Genomic DNA, 26,434 nt, shown 5'->3' on the forward strand with positions numbered 1-26,434 from the left:
GCAGTTACTGGTAGCTACATGTTTCTAACTCCTAATGGTTAATCCACTAACTGGATGTGTCATCCTCCCTCCACAATTTCAGAGCTATACATTCCTACACTGGAATACTCCCTAAATTCTGGCTGAGGATTCTAGATAACTTGACTACTTGAAGCCCCCCTTCTTCCTTACAGACTTATAGAAACATACCTCCACTATGCCTTGTAGTCCTGAACTCTCATCAGGTCCTTCACTATGTCTGTTTATCTATAATTTTGATACCTGAATTCCCTTCATAGCCTCCCCAGCCTGATTTCTATCTGCCTATGTTATCAATAACGCTTTTTAATAAATGTCTTAGTCCTATAGACCTAGTGTCCCTCTTCAACCTCAAACATGAGACTTTTCAGACACAGCTCTCAGGTCCTTCTGTTGTTATGATTTCAGTAATTAGTAAGTCAAAATTAGTGGCTATAAACAGAATTAGTTAGGACCTCTAAGTATTAGTGGATTGGCTGTATGTGTGACACATAACATGGGTTAGAGACATTTCTCACTCCTAATAGTGCTAAGGTATGAATAGATTATAGGTTAGTCTGAAAGGTAATCTTTTCCTGAGGGTACCTTGGGGAGATGAAAAAAAAAATGAAGAATATGCTGTTAGAATATAAATTCGGCCTCCGGGGAAGCTGTTCTAGCTCAAAAGATTATAGAGATCTTTACAACTTTCTTAAGACATTCTGCATACACAGTAACTTGGGATATGAGACCTGGAAGAGCACCAGAAGTTATTGATGGATGGCTTTTTCTGGAGCAGAAATGAAATATTCCCTACTGCCTACTGCAATGGACACGTACACTATTATGGGTGATCCCTGAAGAAGTGGGAGTAAAAGTTGCCTATATAAAATAGACATAAAATTAAGTAGTAGAAAATATACTGTACTACTGAAGTACGTCTTTTAACTTTTAAATATTTTTTATTTATTTTTAATTATGTTTATGTGTGTGTGTGTTTGTGTGCATGTGTCTGTGTCTGTATATATGTACATGAGTACATATGCTTATATAGCCCTGATTAGGAGACCCCTGGAACTGAAACTAAAGGTGGTTGTGAACAACCCAACACAAGATATATATATATATATATATATATATATATATATATATATGATCTATATATGATCTATATATGATCTATATATGATCTATCTATCTATCTATCTATCTATAGAGAGAGCGTTTGTATGCTTTTTAAAAACTAATTGATAATAGTAATAGCTGACAAAAGAGACTCTGCTTGTAATTTTATTTTTTTTAAGTGTGTGTGTGTGTGTTTGTGTGTGTATGCGCACGCGTGCGCGCGCGGACAGGCGTCTATGCTATGACATACCCATGAAGGACAGAGAACATTATTTTGGGAATTGATTCTCTCTTTCCACCGTGAGTATCAAGGGATCAGACTCAGGACATCAGGCCTAATGGAGCAAATGTGCTTACTCACTGAGCCCTTCTTCGTGCCCTAAAATAGTTTGTAAAGATTTGAAAGGTGATTAAATGTGGTCCCCTTTCCCAGGACCTCCCTTCAAAGTCGTGAAAAATGAGGCAATAGAGCAGGTCACTGATGCCAACTTTTCACTCTGGGTCCACTTGGGGAAGAGTTCCTTTGGCAGGATTAGTTCATTAATCTCCTTTGAGCTTTCTTCCATTCCTCACAAGGCTTTGCATGGAATGCTTTCCTCCCCCTCCCCCCCCCCCCTTTTTTGGCTGAAATTTTTCAGAGCTCTATTTATATCAAAGGGGACATCAAGAACCATAACACTCACTGAAAATGAAATCCTACGGCTCAGCCTGCCAACCAGCATAGGAAGCTTGCAACTGTAAGTGAATCTCTTAAGGCAAGTCACGCACAGAGGAGAGAAGACAGGAAGAGGCCCAGGCAGCTTATGATAGAATGAGAGACGGGGCAGACTGGGAGCGGCAGGCAACAAAACCTCAAAAGACTTACAAAGAGAAATCTTTGGCTTAGCTCTCTGGAAGCCAAGAGACAGGGGAAAAAATCATATAATAGAGGCTGCTTTAGGTGTGGAAGGACATTGCCAAGCCCAGGGACTGGTACTGCCCAGGATGTCTGCAGCTCCGAGCCGAGCAGCAGGGTGAGCGTCCCACGGACCCTGAGTTTGCAAAGCCTCTGGGTTACGCATCACACTTGGCAGCTGTATTTGATGCTCCCCTTGTCAACTGTGTCATTGTTCAATATAAAGGGCAAGAAGGAAAGAGCAGCAGCGACATCTTAAATATTAAGGTTATACAAATGACACCCTCAACATGAGATCACAGCCATAAACATTTCAGAAAAGGTTGTTTAAATGCTCTATGTAGCTGCTATTTTTATATAAGCTGACACCTCCATGGTGGCCTTGGGAAAATGGAAAAAAAAAAAAAAAACCTTTAAAGTAAACCACCCTCTTTCTTCTGATCCTCTATTAACTTGTGGCTTCTATTCCCACACAGCAGAGAGATAGAACACAGAGATAGGTCATGTATGACGGGTACAGAAGGGTACTTAAAGGCAGCAAACACGTGTATCTTCATTTTCTAAATTAGATCCCTCCAAAATGCTCAGGGAATTCTCCTTTCTTCTCTTGCAGTATTTAATCTCTATCCTGTGAAACAGGAAACACTGTCCTTATTTTACTCTGAAGCGACTTTAATGGCAGAGATGAATCTCGATATGGAGGAAGGTGACAGGAACCTGGAATTGTTATTCAATCACAGTTCTGTTTCCCCCCCTATGATGATTTCATTTGTCAGAGTAGTTTTAATGCAAAGCTTGTGATCGGGATTTTTTTTCCCCCCTTAAACAATTGGTACTACCATCTGTGTCACCTGAGGCTTCTTTTTTTCCAATTATTATGCGTTGTAGCTTCGTGTAATGTGACACAATGAAAACATAAATAATTCCAGTCTTTCTTTGCCGGGAGAGAAATCTCCAGACAGTTACATGGTGCCAGCATACCGATTCCAGAGCAGGTGAGGTGACGTAATATTCTTCACAGAGAACATGCCACTTTTTTTTTTTTCCTTAAACTTCATCTGCTCTTTAAAATGCTTTGTTTAGTCTGATTAGCAATAGACTTCAGAGGCATTTTCTAGGGCATAGACCTGTGTGCCTGCAAACTTCCCACTGTGCTGATGAAGCCTCCTTCACCTATGCTGAGCCGTTGGAGTTCAGAACAACCCTAGGGCATTTTTGTTTTTTGTTTTATATCTCGTTTGTTCTTTCTCTTTGTTCTCTTCCATTCAGAGGAAGGTGTGTGCTAATGCCAAGTTGTTAGAAGTGTACCCAGCAGGAGGAGACTATGAGCTGTTTGGATTCTTTGAAACACCTTTTGCTTATTTAACTAGTGTGTTATATTACAATTAGAGAGCAGCCTCTTCCTGAACACAAAGGCCCACTTTACAAGCTGTTTATCTTAGTTAGAAATGATTCAGCTTAAAAAAAAAAAAAAAAAAAAAACATATGGACTTAGAGTGTTCACTCCAGCCCCCTATTATTAGCTACTAGTCTCCTCCCTGAAAGGCCAGGAGTGATGAATATTGTCTATATTTTCTGGAATAAAGCTGTCTACCAGGAAAATCATACACCTTAGTGAATAATTGAAATGTTATGTCTGGAAAATGCTGGAGTTCAATAGTAACACTCTCTTCTCTGGTGTTTTTCTAGGTCAGACAGAGCATGCCCTTTGGCCTCTATGATATCCTAGAAGCAGATGCTAAAACTAAATACCAAATGGTTAAGTTTACTGGCTAAATTTTCAGAATAAATCAGAGTGATAATCAAAAGCTGTGTGAAAGTTCTTAAGACCTTGCATTGGCGATCCAGGTTCACATTTAGCTTGTGGGTTCATACAACATTCAAGCTGGCTGCTTTTGATCCATTATTTTTGTTTCTACATGTTTTGCTCTCACTGGGCACAGTGCATTCAGAGACAGTGATAAGAAGGCGATCCCTTTCAGAGTGTTCTTGTTCCTAAGGTAACATCTCTGTAATCCATTCTCCTCTGAACATTTTTCCTTTCAGATTTGCTGAACCATGTAAGCAGGGAGACTGATGAGAAAGTATCAGGGAACAACAGGGATTTGGGGTTTCTATAAACTTTTCGCTCTGAAGGTTACTTGGTTATCTTTCCCCAAACTAACCTCTGCTGTCCCTCGGTACTCTGCCATTCTCTAATTGCTCTTGTTGATTGTGAGGCAAGATACCAACTCAGATTCATGCCAGATTTAAGGTTTTCTTAGGCATTTAGTTGGGATAATCTCCACTCCCAAAGCTTCCTTTGTATAATTTGGATGTGAGCAATCCAGGAATCCTACATAGAAAGCCACCTTTTGATTATTTAATTGTATTTTTGATATTTTATTTTACCAATTGACTTCTAAGCAGGACAGGTTCTATTTTACCTTGAAGAGGTTGAAACCGGCTTGTAGACCAAGAAATGACTCAGCTCATTATTGTCTATTCCAGAAACTTGGTGCAATTATGGTTCTCAAAAGTTCTGTTGGAAAAGCATTCGTTTCTTGCTTTGCATTCTTCATATTATTAAGGCATTATAAGATGAATTGACTGGTCTGCCATATAATCACCAATGATGAATGTCTCAATATTGTTGATGTGCCCCACTGACTCCCCGAGTCTATCCAAAATGGCAGTATTTGGGCAAAAGGAATCCATTGATAGACAACTGGGCTAAGATAAAGCTACAGTAATGAGGGAAATCAGAGTAACTCGGAATTATCAGTTAAGTTTTATCACTTTATTCATAAAGGATAGGAGTAGAAAAATTTACCTCAAATTTATTTTATTTTTGATATTATTTTAAATATCTATTTATATATTTATCATCTATCTATCTATCTATCTATCTATCTATCTATCTATCTATCTATCATGAAGAGTTAGACGAGGTACACATGCCAGTCTGTTGGTACAAGGACAACACTCTGGAATCAATTTCCTCCTTCTATCTTTATGTGGGCTCCAGGAGTAGAGCTCAGTTTGGCAGGTTTGCTCAGCAAGCATGTTTACCGTGGAGCCATCTCTCTAGCCCTCATTTACAAATTAGTTTTATCTTATACAGAAAATGTAATAATAGGTTAGGACTGAGAGTAAACAAACATAGAGTAAATATTTATTATAAAACAAGTGAAGACTAGAGATAGAAAATCAATTACATGATGGAAGAAGATAGTTTCGTTGTTTTTATGCCTAGGTGGGTGAAAAATGACAGGCACACAGCTCTACTTAAGTGCATAAATAGAAATAAATGTCAGTATAGTATAAAATTTAGTGAGGAGATCAAGAAAGGGGGAGGGTAGGTGATGAGGAAAGGCAGGATGCAGGAAAAATGATCCAGGAAGCAGAAAAGAGAATATAAGGATAATTGGTTTTCTATTCTTTCATTTTTTTTTAAAAAAAGCTCTTCTTTAAGATTCCCTATTATATTTGTTTAATAGATACACTGGGGAAGGGTTCCTGAGGTTTGCCTTGGCCAATATTGTGGGAATTTCCTACCAACAGGATTGACTTAAGGGAGAAAAGCAGAGTCTATTAGTAGTTCATTGGGAACTGGAGAAGTGAGTGGTACCTTAATCTAGCTGTATGATGTTTTTATTTGTTAATTAATTATGATCAATCGATTTTTAAAAATGGAAAGGGACTCAAAACAAGAAAAAAAATATAGCTGAAAATATGATGTGCTTACAGACAGGATCCTGGCATGGCTGTCTTCTGAGAGGCCCTACCAGCAGCTGACAGAAACAGAAGCTGATACTTAAACCCAGCCATTGGACAGAGTCTGGGACTCCTTTGGTTGAATTAGGGGAAGGATTGAGGAAGCTAAAGGGGAGAGCAACCCCATAGGAAGTCTCAACTAACCCAGAGCCCAGAGAGCTCCCAGAGACTGAGTCACCAGTTAGAAGCATACACAGGCTGGTCCAAGGCCCCTGGCACATATATAGCAGAGGTCTACCTCCTCTGGCCTCAGTGGGGGAAGCCGTGCTTAATCCTCCAGAACCTTGAGGCTCCAGGAAAGGAGAAGGCCTCCGGGGTGGGGTGGGGGGGAGCACCCTCTTGGAGCCAAGGGGGAGGAGGAATGGGATGAGGAACAGTGGGAGGAAGAACTGAGCAGGGACAATGACTGGAATGTAAATAAACAAAATAATTTACATTAAAAATAGAGCTGAAAGCAATATAGTCACAAACTAGGTAATAGCCAATGTTAAATTTCCTTTTTTATGCTCAACTGAAATCTCCCTTGTTTGAGTTTCATGAAACCTTTGACCTGCCACTGACATGTAAAACTACAGAGAAAATGCAAATCCTTTCATTTACATGTGTTCCACACAACTGGAGTTGGTTGAAGACAATAATCATGATTCAATTGTCAACTGTCTTCTATTTGAAATCATGGTATAGTGACTTATGATTGGAAAATGACATAAAGGTTTCAAAATTTTACTACATTCAATTTCTTGCTAACAATTACATGAGACTAGAGAATGTGATTAGAAATGTTCTTGCTAGTGAGCAATTGCTTCTAGATTCAAAGAGAAGGCAAAGGGAGGAATGCCCTGGGTAGTTCTAGTGGGAGGGGGGAGTCTCTGAATGTCATGTAACGCAGAGCACAGCTGAACATGTAAAGACTTGGAAGTCAGAACAATAGGCCTATTTTGAATTGTATTTATTGGCTTCTTCCTTGCTTCATACTATTATTGTTGACGACAGATTATCATAAAACAGAAACTTCTTACCTGTCATATCTCAGCTTTGGCAATTTCAGAGCATCTGAGTTCTTTCTGCTTTACTAATCCTAAAAACGGCCTTGGTAGGCAGATGAGAATCCTGTCCCTGTAGATGCCAGAGGTGTGGCAAGATGCTGTTCCCTTGTCCATACAAGATGGCTTTCAGGAAAGGCAATCAGACAACACCCACACACTATGTGATATGTCAATATAATCTTGTGGCTGAGGAAGCTGGAATTTGGGTAATCAGGTAGTGTTTCCACGCTGATTGCTTGCAGCAGGTGATAGTCCAAGAACTGCACATAAGGTTCAAGGACTGCGCATTAGATCTGTGATGTATGTTTCTCATTTTCTTCCTCTTGTTTTTACTCTTTCAACCTGTGTTATTACAGCTTTTAGCTAAGTGCCTCCATATAATGATTTAGTGGCACTTTTCTGCAAATATTTATTTTATGAATATTTTGCCACTCAGAAAAATGACCTGCGAAAGAGCAACAAAGCTCAGAGAGAAAAGTAGAAAAGTTAGTGCTGTTAATGTATATTTCCGTTAAGTCACATAAATTATTCTGGACATCTCTGCTGTAATGGGAAAACTGTCTACGTTTTCCATCGAAAGAGCATTAGGCAGTAATCTTATGTTTTAAAGATTAATCTCTTTGATAATCATGTCTTAAATTTTGACCCACTTTCTTTAAGGTTCTAAAAATTCCTAAAGCTCTGTCAATCACTATGTCAACAGTATATTTCTGAACAAAATCCTGGATACCTACACTATCTGGTAGCAATGTAATCTGTATCTACATATGTAATAACCCCCTACAGCACCAGGGTAAGGATTCTCTATACATCTAGAGTGACTGGACAGTACAAATAGTTCCCCTTTAATTGGGAGAGTGATATTTGATACCATGAAGAACAAGAGGATAACTGAAAAACATGAGTGAGAAGAATTGAATGACATTTTTAAAGACAGGTTTTAATGAAACCATATTCCACCTGGTCTGGAAGAAAATGGGAATAGTAGACAATATGCTTGTGAAGTGTAAGGGCAGGACAGATTTCAGGTGTGACTGGACCCAACTGTTAGGTGGATCTCCTTGTCATCTAAGATGCCTCCCTCTTTACCAGCTAGGGACTCTAATGAGCTGTCTGAATTCTCACGCAGGTTCCTCATGCTGCAGGCTTTTAGGAACCCCTAGTGGAAACCATCTGTGTTTTGGATCACACAAAATTCACAGCAGTTCTATGGCCAGCTTAAAAGCATTTACAGAGAAACTTTTCAAGTTTTTGTGTTGACAAAAGAAAGTGTATTGCTTGGGAAGAATGTGGTAGTAAGTAGTGCATTTTCTGAAAGGTCAAGCAACCCAGTGAGAAGAGCGGAGCCCCAGGCAGGGCTTCACCTTTCTTTCCCATTTCACTTTAATATGCATGATTTAATCAAAATATCTTTTAAGAACTACAAAAGCAATCTCCATGTTAGTGTGGTTTGGGAGAATATATACACGAATAAATTGCTTATAGTTATAACTCTAAATGAAAGAAAATCTTATGTTCACTTTATCATCCTAGCCCTTTGTATTGAAGTTACTTGACTTAAACTGGCCATTTTATTATTCTAAGTTAAAATTAATGTGCTTGGATAGTATAAGAAGATTACATATATATATCATATACATACTATATTTTGTCACATTTTAAAGATTATATAAATACTTAACTAACATTTAAATGATAATTGAAAAGTAATAACTTATTCTAATTCTAAAATATATTATTTTATTCATTTTGTATTTATTTTAATCTAGAGCTATAATGACAAGAACACATATTATTAGTGACAATTCTCTTGGTGTGGTTTTCAAAACACTTTGAGTAAGCTTAAGTCAGTTGGCAATTTAATGAGTTGCTTTGAGACCATTTTACACATGGAAAGAAAGAAGGTTCAGCTTAAACAAAACAAAACAAAACAAAACAAAACAAAACAAAACCTGAGGTGCAGTGGTAGACAGAGGCTATGATATCCAACACTGAAATCAACCAAAACCAAATTGGGGAAAAGAGATCCAGCTCTCTGGCAACCCTACTGACCACTGATGTCATCTCTACTCCTTTCTCTCATCTAGCCTTTCCATTCCTTCCCTCTTCACCCTGCACCTTCCCAGTCCTCTGCAGTGACGGGGACAGCTATTCACCAGGAGGAGGCAAACAGCAAAGGTAGGCAGGGCAAAGCAGTGGTCTTTCCCAAGACCCATGTATCTAGATCCCAAGCTGAAGTTACTACTAACCCTGGAGGCAGCCTTCCTTTCTCAATCAATCTTTCCTGTAAAGACCTTTACAGATCTGCCCAGAGTCATATCTCCTACTTGATGATAGGCCCATTCAAGTTGTCCACTACGAATAAATACCACGAGGACCTAGGGTAGTGATCAGAAGTTGTAATCTGAAAATAAACCCAAAAACCTTGTTGCAACATTTGAGTCAGATGCCCAACTGTGCTCAGTATCCATTCTATAAATACCATTCTCATAACTGTAATATATAGGGGAGAAAAATCGGATTCTCCTCTATTCGATGCATCAAGTGGTCAATCACAAATCCAGTTCTAGTTTTATGTTATCGTTCAAATATCCATTGAAAATATGGTATATTTATGTTACCTACAACTGCATTTCTTATTTTGACATTATTGTTAATATGAACAACAAATGGACTTGTCAAATTCAAAAATACTTGCTTATGTAATACCCAAAGCAACTTTAATCTAAGGAATGGTTATGGCTATGAAATTTGACATGAAAGAATCTTTCTGTTCGGCTGGAGAGATGGCTCAGTGGTTAACAGCACTGACTGCTCTTCCAGAAGTTCTGAGTTAAATTCTTAGCAACCACATGGTGGCTGACAACCTCATGGAATGGGATCTGATGCCCTCTTTCTGGTGTGTCTGAAGAAAGCAACAGGATACTCACATACATAAAATAAAAACTTTAAAAATGAAATCTGTTTAATGGTTTTTTTTTTTTTTTTTTTTTTTTTTTTTTGAGGCAGTATTTCTTTGTGTAGCTCTGGCAATCCTGGCACTAACTCTGAATACCAGAGACTCGCATGCTCTCTGTCTCCTGACTGCTGGTGTTAAAGGTATGTGTCACCACTGCCCAGTGACATGTAAGAATCTTATAAACATATATTCAGGATGGCAGGATACTCAGTGAATAAGAGCACTTTCCACTCATGTCTGCCTATCAGAGTTCAGTCCCCAAACACACATAAAGATACAAGGAAAGACCTGATTCCTTAGATTAAATCCTGAAAGCTGTCCTTTGACCTGTCCCGGAGCTCTGTTGCATACCTATACATATGCCATATGCTTTGAATGATAAACTAAAGTTTAAAAATTAGTAAATGTAAATTTTAAAATGTATGAGCATTTTTAAATTTTTAGATATATCTTTAATTAAAAATATATTTAGATCCTTGCAGTCCCTCCCCAGTACTCTTCCTCTAACCCTTCTGGTGTCCTCCTCTCTCTCAAGATGATAGCCAATTTTCCTTATTATTGTAATATATACTATATATAAGTTATCATTACAGAGTATGCAATAACAATAATATATGCACAAATACATAAATACAATCAGCTGAGTCTTTTTTGTTGCACTTGAGTATGTAGTATCAAGGCTGACTACTTTGGAGAATTAGAAGGATCATGCGTGGTACAGGATAATTCCTTCCCCAACATATATTAATGGTCTATGGTTTTTAATTTAGTAATAGGTTCAATTAATAATTTCCCTCTCCCAGGTTATATGTACATTGATAAATGCCAGTAGTTTGATGTTGTTTATATAGCCATTTTCTAGAAAAATCTGTTTCACCATAGATATACTGGGTTTCTGGCATATACAACCTTTCTGTCCCCTTTTATGCCATGTTTCCTGAGCCAGAGATGTGGGACCTGTGGTGTAGACGTATCTCCTGGGTCTGGGCTTCCACCATCTCCTGACCTCTGCATTGTGTCTAGTTGTGGTTCTCTCTGATAGTCTTCATTCACTATGAAGAAAGTTCCTTCTTAACTGAAAAAGTTTCATACAATATTATTCTGATAACCAACAGTTTCCCCTCCCCAAATGCCTCCAGTTCTTTCCAACCTACCTACCCACCCACCCACCCAACTCCAAGCCTGCCCCTTCTTTCTTCATATCTTTAGAAAACAAGCATTCCATTCTGGTCCCTCTAATCACTCCATCTCCTATTCTACAATTTGGTGAGCCACAGGGGAAGGGGCTTGATGGAAATATCCCCACTAGGTCTGAGAGTTTCAAAACCAAGACAGTTTTCCTTTTTTTAAATGATGTACAGTAGCTACACTCATCTGTGAGGCTAAAGATAATAGTTGAAGGTAGTAAGGAATTGTGCTAATTTTGTAAAGTGGTGGTAGTAGGTTCTTTTCTAATCTCCATGACTTCAAAAACTCCAGGAAGATGAGTAAGTCTTTCAAAGCCAAGCAGGGGTTCCTTCTACTGAATGGGTCTTACGTTCAGGAGACAGTTACTGACTACTCCCCAGATGTGGATGTCATTGATTATATCTTGCCATACCAGTCATCGTTGGCTCTCATAGAATTGCAGCTGAGACTGACTGTAATTACTTCCCTCCCTTAGTAGTCTACATAGCATCTTCTGGAACCATGGAGGGAAAACCAAATGAAATAAAATAAAAAATATAAAAGAGGCATATGCCACATATTCTCCATCATCTGAAGTGCTAAGTACAAATACTCAAATGTGAGTATGCAGCATGGATTAACCACAGTAACAAGGAAAGTATAAAGGGACCACAGGTAGCAGAGGTGGGGCACGGGTTTGTCTTGAGAGGGGAATAGAATTCTGGTGATATGAAGTGGGAGATGGAGAAACAGAGACCTGGATCCAACAGTGAAAAGGGAGAAAAGTCTGTCTGGATTGGAAGGAGGGAGAAGAGGCAAATAACACAAAGGTGATTTGATAATGCTTTAAGGAGCCATATTATTTTATAATTACCTGAAATGTTATACAACATGTGTGCACACAGGTACATAAACACATACATACATACATACTAAAGGAAGTTGAGAATGCTTAAGCCACACTTAAGCCACACTGGAGTTGAGAATGCTTCCTACAAGAACTAAAGATTGATAAAATACACAGAACAGGCACAGGGAACCTCCTTTCTAATGGTTGTTCAGAATAGTCCAAGTGACGCTCAAAATGATATAGACTATGGCTGCAGTCCTTCCTTGCTTCCTGTGGTTTCAGGCATCATCCATTTTGGACACAGGACTCAGATGATTTTAGCTGGATCTGAGCTGAAGTAAAAAAGAGTTTATCTATCTGTATGTTCTTTGGCATTTTTTTTTTCACATTGGATATTGATTTGTGAAAGGCATCTATTCTGGTCACATTTGCACACATACACACATACACACCCCCTACTACTTTAAATGTCTCAAAGGATTTTGTGTGTGTGTGTGTGTGATTATCCGTGGAGATCGCTAAAATCCTTTAACAAAAGCTGGAACTAATCTTTATAATTAAAGGGAATAGCTGATTTTAAGAAGTCAGTTGAAATCACCTTTCATGTACAACTTTTCCAGGTCATCTATCACCCCAAAGAGCCAGGGATGAAGAACACAGGAGCACCATCTTGTCACAATTAGACAAACACAAAGAAAAAGATTAAATTTTAGAAAAAATTCTTTTTTTTAATGCGTTGTTCCATAAGCGCACAGATACAATTGAGTAGCTTATTAAACCGGAAATCATTTCACTAGGTGGATTACACAGCATCAGTAAGAAACTGAGAATTCAGGCCAGCTCTAAAATTTACTAAAGTTTGCCATCTAGAGGTCTAGGGGAGTATATTTTGGAAAGTATTTTCAGATTGATTTTTCTCTAAAGTACAGATTATTTTTGTTTATTAAATAAAATGGAGGCTCAGGAAAAAGGGATATTCCACTTAATACTCACTGCACACAGGGCACTTTACAATTTTGAGCATTTACTTCTATGTCCTGGCAAGGTTGCTTCGAGTTTTATGTGGACAGCCATTTTGACTGTGACATCCTCAGAGGTCTTTTAGGCAAGCTGGTTTACAAATTTCTCCACACTGTATGAGAGACAGAAAAACAATACATTAGAGACTGGTAAATGTACCATGGTGTTTTTAATGATTAACAATTTTTTGACTATCAAGACTGACAGTCAGGGTTATTTGTACTTCTGGTGAGTACTGCAGATGTTCATGTTAAACAATTGTAGGGCGATGGGAAGAAAACTATCCTGGTGAAGAAAGAAAAAGGCATCAATCTAAAATGAGTGGTGAGATCCCATTTCATAGTTTGTACAAACATGCAGGTGAACATACACACACATATAAACACACACTCACATACACGCACACACGTGTGCTTATGGTAAACACACAGACTTGTCATTTTAATCCTTTCCTAAGGAGTTGTAATATACATCGCTGCCATAGACTTGCTATAGCTGATGACACAGTACAAGTATTTATTCAGAACACAATTGTGTTTCCATGAGTGTTTCACATTTGTCTGCTCACCGATGCTAAAACAGAGGATAATGAGCTTTGAAATGTAGATTCTGGGATCACAAGAGAAGCTGCATATCAGGAAATCTTCCCAAGCAGCTGAGCTGAAGGTTATGTATCTTAAGTGCTCAGTAAGTCACTGCAAGCTGGGTGTGGCAACAAGATAGATGTAGTGTTAGACTGCTGCCATTCTGAAGGAATGTATGCCTGTGGCAGGAAAGTGTGGTGGGCATCTCAACTGACCTGGGCAAAGGTGCTTCGTGTTAACAGCAGTGGAAAATACAGAAAAGGTTTGTTGTTATTTTATTATTATTATTATTATTATTATTATTATTATCATCATTCTTACTGTAGCCCCTCCAAGCCATGGTAAAAATCAACCTTTTTTTTCCTTTAAAAGGAGCCTCATGTTTACATTGTATCTTAACATTAAAAGCAATATTTAAGGGAGGGCATCACCTTGTTAAATGGACACATTTACATACGATTTCATGTTTCAGAATTCTGATGCAAGGCAAAGAGTTTCTTAGAGATGAGAAATTGCTGTAATATAAAAATGACCCCATTGAGTAGAGATAATATGCACCTCTGTAATTAAGAGCCCCGTGATATGGTGTAATTACTTGCTGTCCTTACACTGACCTCCAAGAAAAGAGTGTCTAAACATTACACTGTAATGCTAGCATTTGTCTTTTGAAGTGTGTTCCTTCTGTGAACGGCAGTGCATCTGTGGATAATATATCCACAGCAGGTCACTGACAAATGTCGCGCCAGCTGCAGTGAAGTTTCTTCTTTTCATTCCACAGACCTCATATCTCGAAATCGACTTAAAGACAGTAATAAGGTGGTCGAAGAGATAGTTCAATCTCTGTGTTCATCAGTGCTTGGGGACTACATGAACCAAGGCTACTCGAGGCTATTTGTTCATTAAGCACCATCCACAGCACATTAACTATAGCACACATTTTATGTTTAACAGTAATCTGATCTGTGGGGACACAAAGATGGATGGAAGTGTTGCCCAGGGAGGGACACCCCACGAACCTCAAGGTACTCCTGTATGCTTAGAGCAGGAAGCTGATGACAGGGACAGTTCCTACTTACTGGAACTTGAGGAGCTTCCATGGGATCTTGGTGACAACAAAAATGACTTCTTACCACCTTGACTATGAGTGTGTAGTTACACTCATATATGCACCTGTGTGCTTCTTAAGTAGGATGGTATACTCTCTTGTCTTTGAGAATCGAATTTATATTTTAACCACCTATGGTATATGCAAGCCATTGTCATAACAAGGAAAAAGAATTCATTTTCTTTTGAGAATGGCTTACTCATACATTCCTGTGATAATGTATCTCACGTTGAGTTCCTCAAAGATTTTGTCAGCCTAACAAAGAAGTTAACAGAATGGATATAGAATTGTGCCATTTGGTTCATGTTCTGGGACACCTGGTTGCCTCAGGCTGTAACTTGGGTCATTCCTTAAAACATGTCTGTACTTCAATTATTTATGATAGAAATTAGGTTGCCACCTATACCTTTACCTTATGCTGAAGAAAGAATGGAAACTGACCTAAGAAGAAATCAGAACACCTTCACTACTTAGAATAATGTTTAATCACAATATGTAGCCTTTATAAATGCCAGCAAAGTATATTTCCCCATGTCAGTAGCATCTCCTTTACTCCTACTAACAAGAGAATCCTCTGTATAGATCAACACCTACATTTTATATGAAGCTTTTGAGGCCTTTAAGAGGTGAGCTGCATTCTGAGGTGACACCATTACACAGTAATTTTAAAAGTACATGGTTTCCTAAAGCCCCAAAGAGATTCCTTTGAATGCAGTGCACACAGTTGAAAAGCAATGACAGTCAGTGTGGCCTTCAGACTATGGGCTTCAGACTCGTGCTTCCTACCGATGGCAGGTGTGTTCCTTAGACAATTTTTTTGTTTGGTCTTTTCTCAACTGTAACTTAGGAGACCTTTATTGCTTTAATTAGAGGTGGTGTGAAGATTGTCTGGTAGTATAATTAAATCATACAGGTAAGAGGCAATAATTATAATTTTTGTTTCTTTTTCATGAGATAAAAGACAGCAGGCAGAAAATGGCTAGGTGTGGTAATGGTAACTCCCATACTTCCATATAGTGTCTGATTTGAAGTTCCTCTACCTATTTCTATTAAAAATGATCTCTCACTGCCCCTATCATATCCTTTTCTGCTAAATCCTCTTTTGTTCCTGAGTTATACATCCTCATTTCATCTCTTCATATCTCCTTACTGTTTCCCACTAAATTCAAATACTGTTTTTTAAAATATTTTTTCTAAGTTTAATAAAATCACATTTATTCTTAATAATTAACCATAGTCAATGTGACTAATATCTATTATTCTGAATAACTAGAAGAAAACTATCTATCTATCCATCTATCATCTATGAACCACCTATCTACCTATTCATATATATATCCATATATGTATATATCATCTACCAATTTATATAAATGTTCACCATTAATTGCTTTAATATATTAAAGGCAGAAACAGTCAAAATTTCAGTAAAAGGCTAGATATTGATGCCCTAATACTGTAGGCTTTGTTATTTTTTTCTGAGGATATTTGAGAAATAATTTTTTGCTTATAGATGGGACACTAAGCGACAGATGAAAGGTTTCTGCTCAACAACTATGTTAACATTACTCACAGGGACAGGCATGGGTAACTCAAAGGCAGCTTTACCACCAACGAGTCCCTGAGACAAGTTACCATCATTGAAGTGTTCCACCCACAGCATGGACAACTCCCAAAAAGCTGAACCACTGAAGAAATTTAAAACCTCCAGTTATTCAGAAGCAAACTAGAAGGGATGATACTATCAGGATATATTATGGAATACTCAGGCTAAGAGGCATTTTAATAAATGATGTTATCAGTTTTGGAGGCTATATCAAGAAAGGTCTAACACACTAAGTTAACTTTTCTATAATTTCAAGAAGGGGATGGACTGGTAAGCCATAGCCTGTTCTTCCCAAGAGAATTCTAACAGACACTTTCTGGTACAGTATCCTATGGATTATCATAGCTGCTTTGATAAAAGATGAGGAAAGATGGCAGAGCTCATGATCAAACTCAGAGAGGAGAAACATAACAATAGACTGCTTGGTTTTGGTTATCACTGTGGTATGGAATCAGCCATAAACAGTCAATAATCAAGCAAGCCTGGCTACAGTCAAATAAATCTTATTTATGGGTGTGTAAAATTGAATTTTATATAACTTTGAATATTAAACATATTGTTATACTTTTTACCTTATCTTCAGCTCATAGTATGTACTAAATTAGGTATTGGTACAGATTTGGTTCACAGGCCAGAATTTATAAGAATCTGGTTAGCCTCTGTGATTTATGCTGAAGTTGCAGATGCAAGCATTAAAACCTCCGGTTACTTCGAAGCAAATTAGAATGGATGACACTATCAGGTTAGGTGTGGACACATTATGGAAGACTCAAGATAATAGGAGAAGGCATTTTAATAAATGATGTTATCAACAGACTGATTTGTTTCCTTTTAAGAGGAGAATTGAGTGATAGGAAAGAATTAGGCAGATTCATGTAAGGCGCTGTGGAGTGAGAACTTAAAAGGAAACAAATCCTGAACGCTCCACATGCTCCTTTCCCTATCAAGTATCAGATAAGGAGGGCTCTGATTAGGTAACTGCTTTATATAAAACCACAGAGAAGATAGAAAGAAGCACCAAGGAAATGTGGTAGATAATGAAATCTAAGAACGAAAGTGGAAGACATAGTTAACTTAGTGATCTACTTAACCCAAATTTGAGATATGAGATGGAGAAAACTAGAAACAGGAGTCAAGATTTGAATCCTGTATCTTTCAAGGATGAATAGATGGGTAGACTGGATCCTCTAGAACTTGCAAAAAGATTCACAGGAGAAACATCTTCTATGGGTTTTGAGCCGTTGGTGCAGTGTTGCTACTTTTTAGTCAAGGAATCCAGTGGAATAATGGGGTACAGGAAGCATGTAAGGATGAAGCTAAACTGGGACCATTATAAGACTTTCACGGAAATGAGGGAAATAAGGATAGGTTATCAGAACTTCACAGGCGACTAAGGCCTGATAATTTAATAAGCCATAGAATATATGTATATTTTCTTGGTCATATTGGTATACAATGAGATAAAAATGGCTTAGTACAGATCTCAGCTTCTGGACATTTTTACATCAGAAAATTCAAGGATGTTTTCTGTAAGTAAGATAATTTACTAGTACTCTAGGTTACCAAGAGCTTAATAACTCAGTGTTTTCTACAGAAAACTCAAATTTATAACTATCATATCAGTCCCTTCTGGGGCCATGGTACTCCACTCAGGCTCTTCTTTGTTGAGTTTTTATCCATCAATTAGGAGAAGCGTTATGCCTCTAGCTAGCAGGCAGTACTGTAAGTACCTCAGGACTATGAAGTTATGACCTCTTTTTTTTTCCCCTGTCTCTCAGTAAAAGCTGTTCTTTTAAAGAAAGTATTCCCTTAAGCAAAGGTTGAGTTTAAATAACCCATTTGTTGTTTGCCCAGAGGTTGGGAGGTATTATATAGTGTGTTAAATGTATGAGTTTTCATACCATAGTTGATTTATGAATCTATGTGAAGGAGTTTGGATCCTTGTGGATTCTTTTCTGTAATGTGAATAATCACGTCTTCCCAGTGCATTTCTTTAAACCAAGAAGCAAAAACAGTGTTGTCTGTTCAAAGTAACAGAATGATAGCCATCTATACCACTTGGTATGCAAAACCTTTAGGTCCTATCCATGCATCCCTGAAATCAGCCTGTGACCTGCATAACAATAGGTTTTGCAACTTTACTAGTGGGATAGCTAGGAAAGTAGTTAATATAAAACATTGGCTACAGTTAAAACTCATTTAAAGAAGTGGCTGACATGTATACTTTAATGACTTTCTATTAAAGTAAAATGTGTAACTGTGAGTTGTTCAACTTTTTTGTTTGAGATGGAAAGTCAGGATTCTTCTGAAAAATGAATGTGAGATGCACAAATACACACACACACACACACACTATATATATAATGTGTGTGTGGGGACAGGCATATTCACATATAACAGGTGTTTTTTAATTTGGTAAAACTCATAAGCTGTGTTGATATGGTATCCACATTGATTTTTAATATCACCCTGTTAATTTTCTTTGATAAAGTTGGGAATATCTTGAGAATGCTCAGGTTTCCCTGCCATCAAGGAATGTATCTGACTTACTGGGTATGACTAGTATCTAAATTGCTAACAGAGAAGGATCAGTAACTTGTTTTCTTGAGAGGCAAATGTAATAGATAGTTGAGTGAATCACTACACCAAATGAAAAAGAAGAAGACACTGATGACTTCAGATTACTAACTTAATTCTACCATGAAATATATTCACCTTTTTGTTACTAAGAGATTTTTTTCCGGTTATTATATAACAACACATAGGCACAGTCCCTCATCCCTACACCTTTATTCTCTTTATTCTCAATTGCTAAGCTCTCCTTTAATTTGGAATTTCTCTTCATCCTCAAAAGTAGGAATCTAAACACTGATCACATGTTTACTACAAACTGTTATCTCTATTTTTCACTTAAAAAGATGAACTTAGTTTTTGCTTTTTGTGGGTGAGATTTTTTTTGTCTGCATTTGTGTAAGCGATCCATGTTTACCTTGTGTCCAAAGAGGCCAGAAGAGGACATCAGACCACTGAATTAGAGTTACTGACAGTATTATCTGTCATGTGGATTCTGGCAACTTGTGTCTTCTGAAAGAGAAACAAGAATTCTTGAATCATCTCCATAGTTTTAATGTTTTCATGCTTTACTTCTGCCTGCTGCAAATACCCACAAATTCCAAAACAAAAATATTTAGCTACCTATAAGCCAATTACCTATGTTAGTAAAGATCTATTACATTTCAGTTACGTGAATTTTTCTTCCCAGATATAGACCTCTGCTGTCACAATGGATTTTGGGCTTTTTAAGCCTATATCAAAAATGGCTTCTGGATGGTGAAGTGGCTCAAAGGTAAGGGATATGGATGCTCAAGTCTGCATACTTACCAGTAACCTGTATACATTGGTGTGCTGAAACACCATGACCCAAGGAACTCACGGAAGAGAGAGTTTATTTTGGCTTTTACTTGCCAAGGAATAAGAACCCATTTTGGCAGGAAGCTAGAACTGTCAGCTCAAGGCAGAGCAGCAGGAAAAGAGAGCTGAGAGATAACACACCAATGAGAAGAGCAAAGCAGAGACACCAAACTGGAAGTGTCAAAACCTGTCCCTAGTAATGTATTTTCCCAGCAAGTTCAAAACCCAAAACTTCCCCCAAACAGCACTGCAGCTGGGAACAAAACGACCAAATGTCTGAATTTAACTGAAACACTTCACATCACCACACCATGAAAAAGTGGAAAGAGGGAAGTCACTTCGTAAGATTGTACTCTGGTTTCCACACCTGTGTTATGGCATTTCCATCACCCTCCACACATGAATTAATTCATTAATTAATTAAGTGACTTTTTTTTTTTAGTTTGTTGTAGTTGGCATAAATTTTAAACATTTTGAGACCTTAATTAGGATAAACTTTTTAAAAAATGTTATAAAGTGGTAAGGAAGACATAATATTTAATTCTTGCTTAAAATGATGCCCATACAAAAATTACAGAAGACTTAGCTGCAAATAGACAATTTTTTTTTCAGAAAGCTGCTCATCCATCACTTTGAATGGATTCTGTTGCATGATATGATGGAAGAAAAAAATACTGTTTAGTTTATCAGCTTCATTTCTTCCCTGAGACAAATTTTGATGGTATTAAGTAACCACAGAAGCTATAAATGGAAAACATGTTCCCCCAGTGTGTCATGTGGAAGGAATGAGAGGGAGAGGGACAGAGGGGGAGAGGGAAGGGAAGAGGGAAAATGGGAGAGGGAGGAAAGAGTAAGAGGGAGAGAGTGGAAGAGTGAGGGAGAGAGGAAAAGTGGGATGGAGAAGGTGAAGGGGAGGCAGGGGAGAGAGAGAGAGAACTCTGGCTCAGTAGACTCAAACATCTTTCTGACTCTGTCCCCAGCACTAGTACTGCAGGATGTTAACTCATCTGGGTTTCCCAAACTCAGGTCCACATGCATGTGGAGCAAGCATTTCATGGAGTGAGTGTACCATCTCCCATCCCTCAGTTCTCTTCCACCACTTTTCTCTCTAGCTTGCTCTTGGAATCATCTAACAATCACTTCTATTTTTTGATCTGCTTTCTACTCTCATATTTTCTTTCTTTCTCCTACACTAAGTTGTTCCTTGATTTCTCTTATTTAAAATTCATACCTGTCATGACTCAAAGTCTCTATTAAATCTCCGTTATTTTTCAGTTTTAATCTTGTATATGTAAGCACAGACCAGAACTCACTCACTTTTGATGTTGCATTGCTATTAGTACTAAATACTAAATTTATGCAGTGCATAAATTTATCCCCCAAATTTATGATGTGCATTTTTTTATGATTCTACATGTCTGTGTGATTTCACTCTGTCATTGATCTGATGTTTTAGAGATCTCCTCCATTTCTTAAATCTCCCTTACTTGCTATAGTCAAAAACAAACTACTTTAGCTACTGCTGATGCCAAGTAGTACATGCAGTTCTAGGGTGTTAATCTTGCTGAGAGTCTTTTCCCTGGTCTGAAGCAGCTCCTAACTTCTTAAGGCAGAATAAAGGACATAATAAGGACAGAAATTCAGGGGGTGGTAGCCTACAGTTTCTATTAGGCCTTAAGTAAATGGTGGAATTTTATAGGACAAAGCAAGAAGATATACCAGCTCTCTTATCCTTATACTCTTAACATTTATTTTTATTTATTTCTATTTGTTTTTAAGCCACACTATCCTTTGTCATCATATTGTACCTGTCAACATCCACTTGACTTTATTCATTTTATTCAATATTTGTTTTTCAAATGATTGTCAGTATATGTACTTGTTTGTGAAGGTATGTATGCATCAGTATAAGCTCTCTCATTAACTTTGTGATTACTAATTAGCATTGCATTTGCATATTGTAAGTGCTCAAGATACATCTGCTGAATCAACGAGTATGAGAACAATATGCTATTAAGGACAGCAAAAATTCAGTTTTTACATTGACTTTCTGTTTGATTGGGCCTTTCTTTCTACACACTTATGAAGCAAGGGTTGATCCTGGGCTCCTTTTTCTTCTCTTATTAATTGCTCTAATTGTTCAAATTTACAGAGTGTAATGCAATAATTTGACAGATTTATACTATGTGTAATGATCATATCAAAGTAGCAAGTCTTTTTATCTCCTTAAATTAAAACTTTCTGATTAATATACAATAATTATAGATATTAATGGGATGCATTCGACTATTTCAAGACATGCATATAGTATGGGATGATGAAATCAGCATGAGTAGTGGGTTCTTCTCTTTATTGTTACTTTTGTTTGAAGCCTTTGATTGAGTTTTCCTACTTATTCCTAAACTATGTAAAAGATTATTGTGACTAATGAGCCTCCCCACTGTTCTGTAGAACACAATTACCCATCACTTCTAGTTAACTATTTTGATTGTCAGTTAGGTAATCTCTATGTACCTTCCACTACCCCGTCCAAGTCTCTGGTTCCGTATAGGATAGGTTTTGATCACCATTTTTAAAAGAGCATGCACACTTGTGAGGGAAGATGCCGCTGCGCCATTCAGCATCCGACTTACTTCACTGCACATGATCTCTAATTCTGAAGTGAAATCTATGTAACTTGGTGCCTTGCAGCGGCAAATAAGCAGCCTCTTTACTTAGTGAGTTCCACAACAAATGTTATGGCCTGTTAGTCTACTATGCTACCAGCTATTAAGAACGTGAAGTTTATCACATATGGGCATTCAATGGTAGTGAATACCAATTATTTGTATTTTCAATTTCTCCTAATCTTTTTGTTCTCCTTTTTCCAAACTGTGACTGGTACTTCCTTCATATTTAAAACTATGGAAAAGTTTTAATTTTTACTGATTCATTCGCTGAATTATTTTGTACCTGTGGAAATAAAATATACTGACATTTAATATTTATTGAGTGCTTGCAATGTACTAGCCACTTCACATATATTGCTTCGCTTAATCTTTATAGCTACCCTATGAATTATTCATCCCATTTTATGGATAGAAACTAAGTATCAGAGTTATAAAGCAACAGCCTGAGTTTATAGTCCTAGAAAGTAGGGATATTGTATGTGACCACTTGATCTAACACGAACTTGGTTTTTATCACTATACATGCTTCCCTCAACACCTAAAGAAAAAAAATATATGTATGGTATATACACACACACACACACACACACATATATATATATATATATATATATATATATATATATATTCATACATGCCCTTTCAAAATATATAAACTTGGGCCCGAAGTGGTGGTACATATCTCCCAAAGTTGGGAGACAGAGGCAGGTAGACATCTGTGAGTTCAAGGCCATCCTGATCTCATATTCGAATTTCAGAACAGAGGGCTACATAATGAGACCCTATGTCAAAAAGAATTTTTGCAGATTTAGCATACTGAGTAATTCAAACTAATGCCACTTATGTTAGACTTAGAAAGAGCCACTAGTTTTTCTCTGCATTCTGAATGCTATATTCTTGTGGAGAGAGTTCCTTTACATAGCAAGGTTAAAGAACAAACTTTGCTGCTGGTAACTAGTAAGTTAGTTGCCTTAATTAGGGTTTTATTGTTATGAAGAGACACCATGAGCAAGACAACTTTTAGAAAGGACAGCATTTAGTTGGGACTAGCTTACAGTTTCAGAGGTTCAATTCATTGATGGGAAACATGACAGCATACAAGCAGACATGGTGCTGGAGAAGGAGCTGAGAGATTTACATCTATTGTTGTCTCTAAAGCTAGAGCCACCTGACCAAATCTGCTAAGTTCTGCTACTTTCTGGGGCGGGAACATGGTCCCCTTGTATTTTATTACATTTTCACCAAGTTTCAGTTTTCAGTGATCTCATTCACTGCCTAAGATTGGTTGTCATGGAATTTGCTCTGCAGACTAACTTTGAACTCAGAGATCTGAATGTTTATCTCTTGAGTTCTGGGATTAAAAGCTTATACCACCACACCTGGACTCAAGCTTTTCTCTACTTGGAACTTGCTGTCCCAGGCTAGCCTTGAACTCAGAGATCTGCTTGTCTCTTCTTTCTGGGATTAAAGGTACGTACCACCAATTGGAGACTGATGTTCCATGGCATTGGTAGTGTTTGTGCCTCCCTGCCTCTTATGCCCATGGCTGTTGCTATGAAGATAGATGATGCTGGACATTGACTTTGGATTTGGTTGGGGTTGAAATGTGTGCAGTGTTTATCCAACCCAAATTATCTTAATTTTCCTGTCCAAAGAGGTTACTTCAAAAGCAAAACTTTTGTTAATTAAGTACATGCTTTACTGGAAAGAACCAGAATTTGCTAAATAACTAAAGTGCCCTCAGTGTTTATGTATGTTAGAACTGCTCCAACATTTTCAAAAGGAGCTGGTGAATGCTCTGTGTGTGAAATTTATTGACAAAGAGAAGATTCTACACTGGTAGCACTATTGGTAGAAGCAGTTGCATCTTCAGCAAGCCCCAACAGAACAGCAACAGCAGAATATCAAAGCAGGAAAATGAAGAGCTGGGGACACCCCGGGGTCTTAGGACATGTATATAAAGCATTGCTATTGTATAGTACAGAGAAAAGAAGACTCTTTTGCTCCCTTTATTGTGGGAGCACTCAGAAACTTTAGTGTTATTTTTGGTCAGTAAACTTTTTGTTAATAGATTATTTTTATCAAACAGAAAAAAAAAAAAAAAGATACCACCAAACCTGGGTCTAACCTTTTCATGGCCACTATGCCTCAAGATCCTGATCAAAAGCATGTGTCTGAATCACTGGTGTGCCCTCTATTTCCTGATTGTAGTTCATTTCAGATTAAATGTCCAAATGACAACAATAACCAGGTCAAAATAAGGACTAGTATGATACAAGCATAAACAATAAGTTTAGCTGGGTGGGATTTTGCCCCTAGGTCACCATTCCCTTAATTACATTTAATATCCTTGAACACAGGATTTAGCTCCATTCCATTTCCTGGTGCCCCTTCAATACTTAAAGCATACATTTGGTATTTTTACTTTTTCAGCTTACTCCTTTTTATCAAAGCACTGGTATTCATTAGAGTTAACTTTAGTAACCTCGCAACAAAATGGACACCAGGCTGTTTTGAGATTTCCTTTGCTAATGCAATTAATCTACATTTCTTCACTTTGGCCTCAGGCAGACTCTTTGGACAAGGGCAAAAAGCAACCACCTTCTTCAATCAAAATCGCACAAATTGTCTCTAGGCCACATACTAACATTCTTTTCCTCTGAAACCTCCTGAACTCCCATAGTTTAAACCACACTTAGCACCAACGTTTTCCATAGCCTTACTCTGATTGCCCAGTAGCCCCACTTACAGCATTCCACTGCTTTCCAAAGTTCCAAAATCACCATTTCTTCAAACAACAGCATGATTACACCTATCACAATAATATTCCAGTCTGTTATACCAACTTCTATTTAGTTAGGGTTTTATTGCTATGAATAGACACCTTAACCAAGGCAACTGTTATAAAGGACAACATTTAATTGGGGCTGACTTACAGTTTCAGAGGTTCAGTCCCTTGGCAGGAAGCATGGTGACATCCATCCAAGCAGACATGGTGCTGCGAATGGAGCTGAGAGATCTACATCTTGATCTGAAGGCAGCCAAAAAGGAGATTCTTTGAGGTTCTCTTTCCACATTGGGTGGGGCTTGAGCATAGAGATGTCAAAGTCTACCCCCATGTCCTCCAACAAGGCCACACCTCCTCATTAGTGCTACTCCCTGGTCCACCACAGCACAGGATCTTAAGGAATGAACTCTGAAGTAATCCTTATCCTACCTAGCTTCTTTCTACTCTCATACCTAATGTCCCCTAGCACTTAGCAGTATCCCTCAAATTTGCTATTCTAATACAGTACCATGTTTGGGTAATTTCTTTGAGCTTCATTCTCTTATGAAGATCTCCATGCATAAGTAAATTAAGTAAACTTTTTATGTCTTTCTCTTTCAAAACAGTTCTCTTACTTAATGGTTCTCAGCTTCTATGAGGACTAGAGAAGTGAGGGGAACCTTTTCCCCTTTTGGTCGGCACGTGAGGGCAGCATGTGATGCTGTTTTTTTAGGCAAGAAGGTAATCAGTGATTTCATCAGAAAGATTCATTTTATTGATACAGAGAATATCAGAGCTGAATCATACTTTTAAATTTAGAGTATATCTTAAAATATTATAGTAGCCTGTTCTCTTAATGTTAAATCCAGGGTTTTGGATGTTGGAAATGGATTAGATGATAGATTTGTCAGGCTTCTCAATCTCTAAAAATTGTAAATCTTCACTGTCAATAAATAAAGTGACTGGACTTTGTAAAATGTATAGCAAATATATTCTAAGCCAATGCCCAAAACAACTTAGCTATTTAAGAAAAGTTGATAATCTGATGGGCTTTCTGATAATCTGATGGCATTGATTAATGTGATATTCACTCAACGGACAGGTGAAAATTTGAGAATGACTGCTATGAGTTTGTACATAAACATTCTAGAAATAAATAAGTTAAATGTTCTATGTTTATTGAATGATATTTGTACAAAAACATTCGCCATTTGCTAGAGCAGCCGTAGATGCTCAAATTGGGCAGTGTCACTCACAGAACCCCACAAGGAATGAGGCACTTCAATTTAAACTTCCATTTTTATTCTTGTTTTTGTTTTTTGAGGGCATCACATATCTATTGTGCATGAGATTTATAAGTATTTAGGAAGATAAACACTCTGCCTTTGTTTGCTACAACAGGAGAATTCATATATCATTCATGAATCTCCCTGTTTACCTGTCTGCTGCAGGGGAGGACTATAACCCTCAACAGGCT

General features: G+C 37.6%; 1 pseudogene; it reads left to right on the top strand.

Annotated features, from left to right (window-relative positions):
- Positions 1-23,726: 23,726 nt before the first annotated feature.
- LOC110311138 (mediator of RNA polymerase II transcription subunit 31-A pseudogene) lies at positions 23,727-24,111 on the top strand (annotated as a pseudogene).
- The last annotated feature ends 2,323 nt before the right edge of the window (positions 24,112-26,434 follow it).

This window comes from Mus caroli, unplaced genomic scaffold (genome assembly GCF_978045245.1).
Source record: "Mus caroli unplaced genomic scaffold, Mus_caroli_1 scaffold_17, whole genome shotgun sequence".
In the NCBI taxonomy this organism is placed as follows: Eukaryota; Metazoa; Chordata; class Mammalia; order Rodentia; family Muridae; genus Mus; species Mus caroli.